Source organism: Pleurodeles waltl, chromosome 12, assembly GCF_031143425.1.
Source record: "Pleurodeles waltl isolate 20211129_DDA chromosome 12, aPleWal1.hap1.20221129, whole genome shotgun sequence".
NCBI lineage: Eukaryota > Metazoa > Chordata > Amphibia > Caudata > Salamandridae > Pleurodeles > Pleurodeles waltl.
In genome coordinates, this window is record NC_090451.1 from 61,997,946 (window position 1) to 62,012,865 (window position 14,920).

The following is a 14,920-nucleotide window of genomic DNA, read 5'->3' on the forward strand; positions in this document are numbered from 1 at the left end:
AACCAGTACTAATGAGGTGCAACCTATGCCCAGATCCTGTTAACAAGCATAAAAGTGAGAAAATAATGAAGTGATACTATCACAAAATGTGCCACAATACGCCCCATAGTTTGCCATTTCTAGCTGTATAATTTAGTCAACCCTGCTGCATAATTTGCCCCTGCCCTGCCGCATAATTCCCATGGCCCTGACTATGTCTAACACCTGGACTATGAAGTGTTTCCACTGCTTTACCGGTTATGGCCATAACAGGGCGCCACCCAAGGGGGGTCCCTAGCACCAGCGTGGAGTAAATGTCCATGATTTGTAGCCTTCTCATAAGCTGGTCTTTGCTTCATCCAAAGAGCTGCTACTCCTTGGATGCTATTGCACCTTCCAAATGGCCTGGTACACATGCTCTAGGCCGTGCTTGTCTCCCCCCAAGGGATGTCTTTTTGTCCACCCCCTGTGTTCCCTCTAGACATGCCTACCTACCGACTTCCTGACCATTAAAATACAAATTGTGAACTTTCAAAGGCGGGTAGGTCGTTCCTCAATTTCTAGCAAAGCACTGACATTATTTCCTTCATTCTTTGTGGTACTTTGCGCTAACAATGTGACCTCGAGACCCAGGTTATTCATATCAGGGCAGTAGGTTTCCAAAAACCCGCATGCCAGTAGCCGGGCCCCATCAGAGACCATTTGTAACTGGTCAACTGGAATACTGAATGGGGTTAGACAATCTAACGTAACATGGCACTGAACAAGATGACTGGCAAACTTACAAGACAACAATATCTGCTATCGTATTTTATGGCACCAGGGTTTGAGCGCGCTATGAAATAAATACACCACTACGGTCTGAAGCATCAAACAGGGACTGTGACCTAATTTAAAGAAATAGTTTGATGCAAAATGCACGTGTTGTTTTTTGTCCATGAACATGAGTGCAAATCACAGATCACGGAATCCACCTGCGCACCCTGACATGTGAATGACTCTCTCCCAGCCCTCCCGGCCTGTCTCGAAATCAGCCCATCCCCCTCCATAGCCAGTCCGCCTCCGTATTTCATCCCATTCTGAATGCTGCGCCCTCTCCCTCCTCGCCAAAGCCCGCGAGAGAGGTTGCGAGTCTGGCATTTACGCAGGCACACGGTTAATTTACACCTACGGTTCCACTGACAGCGGTGCCTATTAGCACACCATGCCCCGAGGCCCGGGACACGCTGACGGCTGCCTGGGCTCTGACAGGCCTGTTTGCAAAAGGTCACAGCGCGTGTTCCCTTTCTCTGGGCCCCGGGGAAGTGTTGTCACTGGGCTGTATACATGGTGTGAAATGTCATTTAGTACCAGTGACCGCAGCCTCGGACGCACCACGGCGCTGTGATTGGATTACCCTGGGACTTCCTGTGTGCGCGTGACTCTCAAACGGAAGTGATGTCAGGCTGTCATGTTTACCGGAGGAGCTGGAAGAGGGTTCTAGTGAAGTCCAGATACATGTATTGTATTGTATTGTAATAGTATTTATATAGCGCTTACTACCCCTGACGAGGCGTTGAAGCGCTTTTTGGTGAGTAGCACGCTACTCTGGAACCCAACAAGAATTAGTGATGGATTAATATCTGGAAATATGAGTACAGTTTTAGTATTATTATGAGTTAATTTGAGCCATGGATATGAGAGTTTGTTAGTTAGATTGACTGGATTATTGGAGGGGTGGAGGAGGAAAGAAATCCAGAAGTGTTAATTCGGAGTATATCCCTCATTTACTCATCCCAAAGGCTTGGGATGAGTAAAGGGGGATGGAGGAGGGAAGAGTCTGTGGAAGGGTTAGGGAGATCATAGTAGCAGGGTGAGATAAATGACGGAGAATTATGACATAAGAGCTCACACTTAATAATCTCAAAGTCGAGTCACAGCTGTAGCTTTTAAAATTTGTAGGTATTTTATCAATATACTTGGAAGTGTGAGACCTACAGTTAAAAACAATGCAAAACCTATAAGGTCCTGGCATCTTCTCAGGCTGAGATATGACCTCAAAATTTTTATAGGGCTTATGTAGCGAGGCGTTAGCAACACATAACATGGGTCTCTATCAGCAATGTTAGGTGAGAAAAGGTCCAAGCACCCCTGGCAAGCTTGTAGGACTCATTGGTATTAAGAATTCCATAACCAACAATACAGACACCTGTGAGTCAATGGGGTGAAGGTACCAGACAGAACGAAGCAATGCATCAAGCAGGCACTGATGCCATGACCTGCTGTTGTAGATTCTTAGTGGCCCTGGGTGCAAGGAGAAAAACCTGAGTGGGTTTCACATTAGGTTTGGCGGAACTCGCTGAGTTTCACTATGCGGAATGCCACAGAGTTACATGAAAACTCTGCAAGATTGTGTGGAGTTTTGCAAATGGGCGGAAATCTGCACATCGTGCTGCTCGCGCTGGTTTATAGAGCCAGAAGCACGTTCCGTGCTAAAAAAATCAGCGTGAACAGCACCATGTGGAGCGGCGGAGGGCGCTGCTACTCGAGTCGATTTTGCTGCAGCTCAAGTAGATTTTCTACTCAAGATGTTTTCTCGCTGCAAATGGTCACAATCGCCCATGGATATTTGGGGTCGAAGAAATCTCTCCGGGTACCCTCCTAGTGGCCAAAAATTGTGCTAAGGGACACCAATTTGCACTCGCAAACTGCATGTGAGAAAAAACTCTACCAAGCGGCACTTTGCAGAATTTGGCCAGAACTCTGCGCTACAAGTGTAATGCGGAGTGGCCAAATTCCCCCAACTCCACTAGCGGAGCGTAATTTATCAGCCACTCCTATTTTAGAGTAGGTGTCTGAGAAGCAGTACAAATTATCTGAAAAAAAACCCATCTAAAATGAAGAGGGTGCTCACGAAAGTCAGAGATGAAGTTACAAAGCTTTTTAAGGGCTGGAGGAATGGGTCTCAAAGTCAAAAGAGTTTTGTGGGTCATTTCACAAAGGCAAATATATACAAATATACTGAAATCAGTGGATTTTTACCAATATTCATTGCCCTGCACTTCTCCGCCCAAATTGCCACAAAATCCCACTATCAGCCACATTATCCAAGCTCACTTAGTTTTTCTTGGGGAGAACGTGATAGAACAATGTCGTAGAATTAAATTACACAATATTACGAATACATTGTTTACAAATTTCCAAAACCTTTATTCAATACTAGCAATAGAGTTCAGTATGCATAAAAACATAGGCACTGATTATGACCCTGGCAGTCGGTGATAAAAAGGCAGTAATACCGCCAACAGGCTGGCGGTAACAACTGCCAAATTATGACCATGGCGGAAAGATCTACAAAAGACAGCCAATGTACCACTCCGACCCCAGGGCGGAAACAACAGCCACCACGGCGGCAGCTGCCTACAGCCAGCATATTAAGACCCTGCAAACCGCCACCTATTCCTGGGCGGTACTAGCGACATCAAAAGCCTGGCGGAAACACATTACAGAAGTGAAAGGACTCACCTTTAGAGACACAGGGAAGAACCAACCCGCCATGGAGGCTGAACTGCATGTTTTTCCGATGATATTCTACATTCTGCTCCACCACGAACACCAAAGCCGGCGAAAAAGATGACGGTGAGTACATCAGCCTACAACACAAGGAAGGAGGGGAGTAAAAAGAGAGTGACACACACACACACAAAATACACACCTGACACACACACACACCATACACACAACCAGATGCACAAGAAAATCAGTTACTCCCCATAAATCGGCTGAATAATGCAAGGACAAAACGATTTCGCCAAAGTGTTTGTAATAAGAACAACACAGTGGAAAATTAAGTTAGTCAAAGTAACAGATATATACAAATTTACAGAAAAAGAGACACAGCCCAGTCCTCAATTTGCGTGGGCCACATGGCCACAGGTCAAAGTCCAAGGCCCCACATGTCACCTGCTTCAACACGGAGAGAACATTGCAGGGGCATCAGTTGGTAAACAGGCAGGCACCTCAGGGGGATGGGGGGGCACCGCAGCCGGGGGATGAAACAAGACCACTGGTTCTGGAGGGGGCAACATGCCCTTTGCTTGGTCCTGGGGAGTGCAAGGCCACAGTCTCTCTAGTGGGTGTCTTGCTCACTGGTTCTGGAGGGGGCAACATGCCCTGGGCTTGGTCCTGGGGAGTGCAAGGCCACAGTCTCTCTAGTGGGTGTCTTGCCCACTGGTTCTGGAAGGGGCAGGCCGCACAGCAGCCCATGGAGGCAGGATTACTTAGCGTCCGTCAGCGGTGACGGCTGCACAGTGGTGGTGTTGCTGGTGGGGGGAGGCTCCTGCACATCCCCTGCACCCTCAGATGGATGCACAGTGGTGATGCTTCTGGTGGGGGGATGCTCCTGCACATCCCCTGCACCCTCGGACAGATGCACAACCATGGTTGGTGGTGGGGGCTCCGTCACAGCTGCTGGTGCAGGCTCCTTGCCCTTTCGGGTGGCAGGTGCAGGCTCCTTGCCCTTACGGGTGGCTGGTGCAGGCTCCTTCCCCTTCAGTACATGTGGCCTGGATCCCTTTCCACCACGAGTGGGTGTGGTTAGGACTGGGCCCGTAGACTGTGTGGCTGAGGTGCTTGGCTGGGTTCATGATACCCTGGCTATACATGCAGGACGGGGGGACGGGTAGGGAAGAGGTCAAGTTGGGCAAGGAAAAGCTTTTTAGGGACATTGTGGCCGGAAGAGGGGGAAGGAATGGGAGTGGAGGATGAGGGAGTGGTTGTTGGGTGCAGGTGCCTGGGCTGTATGTTGTTGTGAGGTGGATGGCTGTTGGGTGTCTGAGTGCTCGTGTTTGTGTACTTTAGGAGGGGGGACAGACACAGTGGGAGAGGACACAGGGGATGTGTGCATGGCTGTTGTGGAGGAGTCCGCCAGTGAGGTGTGTGTTCTGCTTGGTGTGCTGATGATGCTGGTAGTGGATGATGATGTAGTGCATGCAGGTGTGAGTGTGGACGTGGCTGGGAGGGAGGTGGTGGAGGGGAGGAGGGTAAGACAGTGGAAATAGTTGATGTTGTTGTGTCTGCAACTGGATGGTGTTTGTGTGAGTGCCTGTGGGATGAAGTGTGGTGCTTGCGTTTGCCTGTGATATTCTTGGGTGTTGTCTTGTGTGCATCCACGTCTGTATGTGTGCCTGGGATAGGTTGGGGTTTAGGGGAATGGGACTGGGCAGTGGAAGTTGGAGGGGGGACAGTAGATACAGGGACAATGGCTGCCATCAGAGAGGAGGCCAAAGCCTGAATCGATCTCTGTTGGGCCGCCAATCCAGTGCGAATACCCTCCAGGAATGCATTAGATTGTTGCAACCGGGCTGCCAGCCCCTGGATGGCATTCACAATGGTTGACTGCCCTACAGAGATGGATCTCAGGAGGTCAATAGCCTCCTCATTCAGGGCAGCAGGGCTCACTGGGGCAGGGCCTGAGGTGCCTGGGACAAACAAGATGCCCACCCTCCTGGGTAAGCGAGCACGGGCAACTCGATGAGGGGCTGCTGGAAGGGCAGTGCTTGTATGGGGGTGGTGGCTATACCTGTAGCTGGGGTGGTCACAGAAGTGTCCGCCACCACCAGGGAGCTTCCTTCGGAGGAGGTATCTGTGCCTGAACTGTCCCCTCCAGTCTCCGCCGTGGTGCTCCCCTCGCCCTCCGTCCCACTGGTGCCCTCACCGTCGGTGGATTCTGCCTCCTGGGTCCTGTGGGATGCAGCTCCCTCCATCGCAGGTGCCTCTGCTCCTCCGCCAGATGATGCTAATGCGCATAAGGACAGGATGACAAAACAAGAAAGGAGGGGGAAGAGACAAAGGATACACTGGGTCAATGGCTGCACCAACACCACCATTGGCGTACACAGCCCCCTCACACACAGGGAACAGCCCTACGCACTATGCATTGCACCACCACTGATATTGCTAGCCACCAAGGCATGGGGAGGGACACACACTGCAGAATGCAGCTCACCTGGGACCCATGCAGCCCTGACCAGTAGTGGATGCCTACGAGCTAGGTAGCAGGAGTAGCCCTTCAGAACCCTAGCCACCAGGGGACCTACGCTGCAATGTCAGCGTAGGTCCCCTAGGGGCACCCACTGACACACAGCCTCCACCCGGATACCACCATACCATGCGTAAGTTGTAATGATGGGCACTGTACTCACCCCCTTGTGGCTGCTGTGATGCCCTCAAGCGCCCATCCAGCTCTGGATAGGCCACCGCCAGTATGTGGGCCATCAGGGGGGTCAGGGTTCGACGGGCATCCCTTCCTCTTTGGGAGGCCATCCCCAGCTGGGCTTCTGCCGTCTTCCTTGCCCAACGTCCCACCTGTTTGTGACAGTGTGTGCTCCGCTTGCCATAGACCCCCAGGGTCTGCACCTCCTTGGCAATGGCACGCCATATACCCTTCTTTTGATGGACGCTGACCTGCAAAGGCAATATACACAGGAAAATACCATTAGACAAACAGTCCTGCCTGTTGGACATATGGCCCACCATACCCGATCCCATCACCATTTCCACACACATGGCCCAGCACACAACCTGTACACCGCCAAGAGGACATCCACCCACCCCCTTTCACGAGGCCTTCACACACACAACTCCATGCATTCATACCACATGCATCATGCTCACAGTGTACTCACCTGTTGGTCTGGAGGATCATACAGCAGTCAGTTCTGGGGTAGGTCCCCATCCACCAGTCTCTCCAACTCCTCTGAAGTGAAAGCTGGGGCCCTTTCCCCGGTCACATGGGCCATGGTATGTTCCAGACACAGGTCATAGCAGCACATGCAGCGTAAGTCCTCTCCTTTGGAAGGTCAGGTAGCAAGTGAGGAATATGATAGAAAATGCCGGTCACGTCCATGGCGGTGCATACCGTCACCCCCGGCGTAGATTACCATTGGACACTGTACCCCATAGGGCCCAATGTTAACCAATGAGGAGTTGCACGGTGGTTCCCGACCGCCTCCAGCAACGGCGCACAACGTCAGCGTAATTACCTCACTTCCACCTGTCCCTCCACACAAGACAGGCGGACGCCATTTCAGGTGGGGGGGCAGGCCCTGGAAAAATGCTGCGTTACAAGAGAAAATATCACATACTGGACAAATCACACTGACCCATTGCATGTTTACAGGATGCAAACTACTGTTGTAGCTCCATTGTTCAGTTTGTGACCAGCTCCTCACTCTTTTGTCTCTTAGATTGCTACCGCTGCGGATGAATAGGAGATGGAGACATATCCCTGTGTACAGACCCCTGGTGGACTTGGCAACACTGGAGGACAGGCACATTATCCTCACCTATAGACCTGACAGGGCCACAATCACAGAGCTGTGTGCCCAGTTGGAACCTGACCTGATATCTGCTATCCGTCACACCACTGGGGTCCCCCCTCTTGTGCAACTGCTATTGGTACTACATTTCCTGGCAACTGGTTCTTTCCAAGTGACAGTGGGCTTGGCAGCAGAAATGTCAGAGCCAATGTTCTCAAACGTGGTGACAAGAGTTATTGTCTGCCCTGATCAAACATGTGCAGCTACCTTCTTTTCCCCCAGGATGAGGACTTGGCCACTGTGAAGGCCAAGTTTTATGCAATGGTACATATCCACAACATAATTGGGGCAATTGATGGTACACATATTGCATTTGTCCCCCCCCGGCAGAATGAACATGTGTTCAGGAATCGTAAGAGTTTCCACTCCATGAATGTTCAGGTGGTGTGCTTGGCAGACCAGTACATCTCCCACGTCAATGCTAAGTATCCAGGGTCGGTACATAATGCCTTTGTCCTGAGGAATAACAGCATCCCAAATGTGATGGCCCAACTACAGAGGCAGAGGGTGTGGCTAATAGGTGAGCCCTGGTTCCCACCCAGTATATGTTGGTGTAAGGGTATGGTGTGGGCCATATAGGATAGTGCGTGGCTAAATGTTGTCCCTCAATATTTGCAGGTGACTCTGGTTACCCAAACCTATCATGGCTGCTGACCCCTGTGAGGAATGCCAGGACAAGGGCAGAAGAACGTTATAATGAGGCACATGGGCGAACCAGAAGGATAATTGAGAGAACCTTTAGCCTCCTGAAGGCCAGGTTCCTGTGCCTCCATCTAACAGGTGGTTCCCTGTGCTACTCGCCAAAGAAGGTCTGCCAGATAGTGGTGGAATGCTGCGGCTCGTTTACTACTGAACATCCCAAGAAGTTCTTCTGTGAAAGCTGGATTGGCCTCCTTGCACTGGTTGCCTGTTGTACAGCTGATCAAATTTAAGGCTCTATGTCATATCCACAGGTCTTTGCATGATAGAGGACCTATGCTTCTTAGGAACTTGGCCACTTTTTATAGGCCGAATAGAGATTTGAGATCCACTACTCTTGCTTTAGTAACTGTACCGAAAATAAAGAAAGCAAGATGGGGTGGGTCCTCTCTGATGTTTTTAGGAGCCAAATTGTGGAACTCGCTGTCTCTTAATCTTCGGCTGATGGAGCAAGAACTGGAATTTCGAAAGGCCTTGAAAACTTGGTTATTCTAGGTCCAGTTGTTTTTATTCCTTTCTTGTTGCGTATCACTCTTTTCCCCTCTGTGGTTAGGGTTTAGTAGCGCTGGGAAACCCGAGGGTAGCAATGCGCTCTATAAATTGTGTAACATAACATAACATAACCTGGCCCTCAGACGCCATGTCCCATTCCTGCAGGAGGAGGAGGCTGGAGATGCCCGTGTGGCAGCAGTAGACCCTGTGGACAGCGAGGATGAGGAGGCAGAGGATGAGGACAACAGAACATATGTGATCCAACTATACTTCCAATGACACACAGGTAGGACAGTGTAACTTCACATTTCAATGACTTTGGTTGTAATTTGTGTTGCAATGGCATTCTGATATTTTCCACTTCTAGACCCACTTACTATTCCCTCTGGCAATTCATTTTGCAGATGTTGGTGATTTGACAAATACGCCTGGTGTGATGACTACAGCCAGCTACAAGTCATTAGTCAATGCTCATTCTCTGTACAGTTGATTTGCAATGTTTGTACCTGTATAAATGAATACACATTTGATATACATGACATACTCACAATGTTTTTAAAAGGGTGGTTATTGAAATGCAAATATATAGAGGGGGAAGTGCAATGGGATGGGGTGATGATGGAGGAAAGTCCAGGGTATTGTTCCAGTCTGTTTGTAGCACAGGTGCATTGTCCAAGGGGACATAGGAAGGGGAGCAATGGCAGTTCAAGGTGGACAGGGTGACTGAGTGGGACACAAGGGTGACAATCAGGAGAGTCTAATTTCCTGGTGGCGGTCTTGGCAATTGTCTTTGGTTTCTCTCAGGATCGCAGGGAATGCTTGCGGGTGGTTCACCTTCTGCAGGGGGAGGGGTGCTGGTGGCCTGTGAGTCCTGTGGCGGGGCCTCCTAGCTACTAGCGGCAGCGGAGGTGGAAGACTGTTCAGATGTCTGGCTAGTGGCAGGGGCCCGCTGGTGTGAGAATGCCTCCCTCATAATGTTGGCCATGTCTGCCAGCACCCCTGCTATGGAGATCAGGGTGTTGTTAATGGCCTGCAAGTCCTCCCTGATCCCCTGGTACTGTCCCTCTTGCAGCCGCCTGTTCTCCTGCACATTGTCCAGGATCTGGCCCATCGTGTCCTAGGAATGTTGATAGGCTCCTAGGATTTTGGCGAGTGCCTCCTGAAGAGTCGGTTCCCTGCTCCTGTCCTCCCCCTGGTGCACAGCAGTCCTCCCAGCGTCCCTGGTGGCCTGTGCCTCTGTCCCCTGAACCGTGTGCCCACTGACCCCAGGTCCCTGATTGTCTTTGGGTTGAGGTGTGCCCTGGGGTCCCTGTAGAGGTGGACACATTGCTGATTGACGTGTCCTGGGGTTAGAGGTATGAATACGCTGGGTGGGTACTGTGGTGGTGTTTCCTGATGGGGAGGCTCTGTGGTGTTTGGGGGACTGGGCTTGGGTAACCGGCTGTCCATTGGTCCCTGATGGGGCAGGTAGGTCATCCAGATCCAGAAGACCAGAGTTACTGTCATCACTGTGGGCATCTTCAGTTGGGGGACTGGATAGTGCTGGCACCTCCTCTCCGCTGACATTAGCTGGAGTACCTGTGGGGATGTAAATGATGTGTTATGGTTTCTGTGTCTGACATATTGTACATCCGTGGCTTCCCATCTATGGTTGGATTTGCCCTCCAGCTTTCACTTGTGTATGTTAGGGATAGTTAATTCTCTATGGTATGCATGCTTTAGTGATGACTGTCCATGCATGGCTGTGAGGGGTGTCTATGCATTGGTACAGCATGCAGGGCTTGGCATTGGGATGAAGAGATGTGATGGTGGAGTGTGTGGGATGTAGTGGAGTGATGGGAGTGAGGGTGAGGGTATCTGATGGCATGCAGGTAGGGGGGGTGATAATAGTAGAGAGTTGACTTACCAGAGTCCAGTCCTCCTCCGACTCTGGTCAGGCCCTCAGGATTCAGTATTGCCAAGACTTGCGCCTCTCATGCTGTGAGTTGTGGGGGAGGAGGTGGAGGTCCAACGCCAGTCCTCTGGATAGCGGGCTGGTGTCTTGCTGCCATGGTGTCTACCTTCTCATGTAGGTCGTTCCACCTCTTCCTGATGTCATCCCTAGTTCTTGGGTGCTGTCCCACGGCATTGACCCTCTCCACGATTCTCCGCCATAGCTCCATCTTCCTAGCTATAGATATCTGCTGCACCTGTACTCCAAATAGCTGTAGCACTACCCTGACAATTTCCTCCACCATGACCCTTAACTCCTCCTCTGTGAAACGGGGTGTCTTTGTGGTGCCAAGGGCGTTGTGTGAGGTGTGTTGGTGAGGGTGTGTGGGGTAATGTGTTGGGGTGTGTGATGTGCATTGCGTGAGTGGTGTATAGGTGTGATTAGTGTGTGGCTGTAGTCAGTGGTCTTGGTGTCTCTCTGCTGGCAATGGTTTGTATTCGTAAAGGGTTGTGGGTACTGTGGGTGGGTGTTTTATAGTGGTGTGGGTGTGGTGTGTGTATGGGTGCCAGGTGTGTGTTGTTTGAATTGTCCAATGTGGTGTTTTTTTGTCTGTGGGTGTCCATTGTGAGCGCAGCGGTATGTACTGCCAATGGTTTACAGCCGTTAAATGTCCGCCGTGGTGATTTGTGGGTCATATTGTGGTGGGCGTTGTTCTGTTGGCGTTATGGTGTGGGTTTTGATACCACCAGTTTATCACTGACCTTTGGTCTCGTGGACTTGTGTATGTGGCTGTATTATGTCGGATTGGTGTGTGTATGTCATAATATGTTGAACGGATATCCACCGCAGCGGCAGTATGTTTGCGGCCGTCAGTGTGGCGGTAAGTGGGCCATAATTTGGAAAGCCAGTTAGCATGAAACCTTGTGTTGTACCTCTGAACAGAAGACATCCAGTTCCGTAACATCAGAGTTCCTTGATCTGAATTTATAGACATACATAGAATCCAATAGTCTATCAATCAACTGTGTCTCTCTTCTGTAGGATACATAAACGTATTTGTTATCTGAGGTAAAAGGATGTATTCTATTCAGAGTCGTAAATACAAGGATTCATGCGAAAAGGACCTGCAAATGATGTTTTTACACACAGTGAAATCTGTTGTAAATATTGAAAGATGATTTGGTAAATTTGTAATCCATGTAAACATGTTGGTTTTAACACACAAGTGTTAATCTCTAGCAGCATGCTGGTCCTAGCACAATAGTTGTAATTTCAGGCAATTTGCCACAATAGTAGTAATTCTTGTTAAAATGGTGGCCCTAACAAAATGGTAATTCTGGGCATCATGATGACTCAGGCACATTGGCCGTAAATCCTGGGATAATGGTAGTAATTCCATGCAACATGCTCTCTCTGGCACAATGATAGTAGTACTTGGTAAAATGCTGGCCCAGGCACCAAAATGGTAATCCCCGACAACTTGCTCACCATGGCACAATTCCATCATGGTAATTTCTTATAAAATACTGGCTCTAGAATAATGATGGAAATCTGTAGCAACATGTTCCCTTAATACAAGTGTGGTAATTCCATGCAATATTACAGCCATGGAACAATGGTGGTAATGTCTGGTAAAATGCTGATCTTGGCACAATGGTTTTCATCCCAGCCAGCCTTCTAACCTTGCAGGTTGATTGTAATTCCTGGAACAACAGTGGTAATTTCTCATAACAGGCAGATCGTGGCACAATGGCAGTCATTCCTTGTAAAATGCTGACCCAGGCACAGTGGTGGTAATCCTCAGCAACAAAGTGGTCGTTGCACAATGATGATAATCCATAGTAAAATGCTTACATTGACACTTTGGTAGAAATCGCTGGAAGCATGGTGGCGCCTAGCAGCATGATGGTCATGGCACCATGGTGGTAAGCCCTAGCAACATGCTGGCCCTGGCACAGTGAAGATAACTTCGGGCAATATGATGGCCCTGGTGTAATTGTGGTAATCCATGGAATGATGGTGCCAAGGCACAAATGTTCATATTTCTGAATATATTAAAGTTCATGGAGGCTCAGGGCATATTGGTGTAAATGCTTAAACATCCTCTGCTAATCCCAAGATAAATGTCTTTGCCTTGCTTGAATTTTGGAGAGAGAGCAAAATCTGCATTTGTAAATGCATGTTTTTTATGATGCTTCCCCTACAATATACATGTTTTTCCAGGTATCTAAAGAAATTCTAAGCCCTAAAGGAGCTACTCTGGCTCGCCTCCAAACCTGCCCATTTGTAAGGTAAGGTGACTCACATACCTGGCCAACAGAAGCAGCACATCTCCATACCTGTCAGAGAAATTAATTACCTTACATGGACCATGCCTTACCAGAAGCAAACAAATGTAAACAATAGACAGAATGCAGAACCAATCAAACATTCACCCCCAGTCACAGATCTGGGTTTAATCTATCAATTCTTTTTCTCACCACGCCACCACAGTTGGGACCCAGCCATAAGCAAATCAATGTTGACTCTGTTCCCCATGGGAACAGTCCAGCCGAAACTGCCAGGCCAAATCCACCCTGGACCGGAAACAAGCATCCTGGGACTGGTTTCAGGGTATCACCCTTCATCGCCAGGCTAGCTTGAATCCAGTGGCACAGTGAGCTCGGGACCCATGTCTGGGCATACCCGGCGCACTTAGGGCAACAAAAGCAAACAAACAAAAAAGATGGACTGAATGCAGGTCCAGTCAAACATTCACCCCAGTCACAGATCTGAGTTTAATCCATCAATTCAAACTGGAATGACATGGCAAGTAAAATAAACTGATGGATTAAACCCAGATCTGTGACTGGGGTGAATGTTTGATTTGTTCCGCATTCTGTCTATCATCTGTTGTTTTTGCATTTGTCACCCTAAGTAGTAAGTGTAAGCCCAGACGTGGGTCTCAGGTTTGCTATGCCACCAGATTCAAGCTAGCCTGGCTGATGAGGGGTGATACCCCGAAACCAGCCCTAGGATGCTTGTTTACTGGTCCAGGGAGGACCTGGCCCGGCAGTCCGGGCTGGTCTGTTCCCATGGGGAACAGGATCAAGACTGGTTTGCATGTGGCTGGGTCAAAACTGGAATAGCCTGCAAGCAAAAAAACTGATGGATAAAACCCAGATCTGTGACTGGGGTGAATGTTTGATTTGTTCTGCATTCCGTCCATCATTTGTTGTTTTTGCATTTGTCGCCCTAAGAGGGAAGGGTATGCCCAGAAGTGGGTCCCGTGCTTGCTATGCCACCAGATTCAAGCTAGCCTGGCTGATGGGGGTGATTCCCTAAAACCGGTCCTAGGATGCTTGTTTCTGGTCCAGGGAGGAACTGGCCTTGCAGTTCAGGCTGGACTGTTCCTATGGGGCACAGGGTCAAGACTGTTTTGCATATGGCTGGGTCCAAACTGGAATGGCATAGCAAGCAAAACAAAATAATGGATTAAACCCAGATCTGTGACTGGGGATGCATGTTTGATTTGTTCTGCCTTCTGCCCATCATCTGTTGTTTTTGCATTTGTCACCCTAAGAAGGAAGGGTATACCCAGAAGTAGGTCCCGTGCTTGCAGTCCCACCAGATTCAAGCTAGCCTGGCTGATGGGGGGTGATAGCCCAGAACCGGTCGTAGGATGCTTGTTTCTGGTCCAGGGAGGTCCTGGCCTGGCTGTTCGGGCTAGACTGTTCCCATGGGGAACAAGATCAAGACTGATTTGCATATGGCTGGGCCCAAATTGGAATGACATGGCAAGCAAAAAAAACTGATGGATTAAACTCAGATCCGTAACTGAGGGTGAATGTTTGATTTGTTCCGGATTCCATCCATCATCTGTTGTTTTTACCAGAAGCCAGGCCAACGCAGGACTGGAAACCAGAAACTTAAAAAAAGAGAAAAAGAGAAGAAAAGATTTCTTAATTTAGGCTCATATGATTTTGTAGTGGATCCTATTTAATTTTAATGGGAATCAGGAGTTTAGCTTAGACTTTGGCTTGCAGGCCTGTGCCCCCCCATCACCTAGTGACTTTTAACCTACTTAGCTTGCTCTGTTTTAGCACATTTGCTAAATTATTTCTTCCAAAATGGCTGCCATGTTTATAGTTAGGAAGATGTTTTACTTTCATGTTATCAGTGCCATTCTTTAAAGACGTCACTATCAGCGTCAAAGATAAATGAGATACGTAGGTTGTCACATTATGTACTTTCCTACTTTCGTGTGTCAGTAACATAATGTACCTTTTCCGGGAATTGTTTATATAATTGCCGCCCGAGCATGCCTTCTTATCTATTGTTTGGGAACATACCTGTGTCAGGGGTCCTACCAGATCTGTATAAATATATCTTACACACGCATGATAATCAGAGGGATTCCTACCAGATGCCATCAACGCTATCTATGCTACATGCTGCCTTGATGCTGACCCAGTCTTCG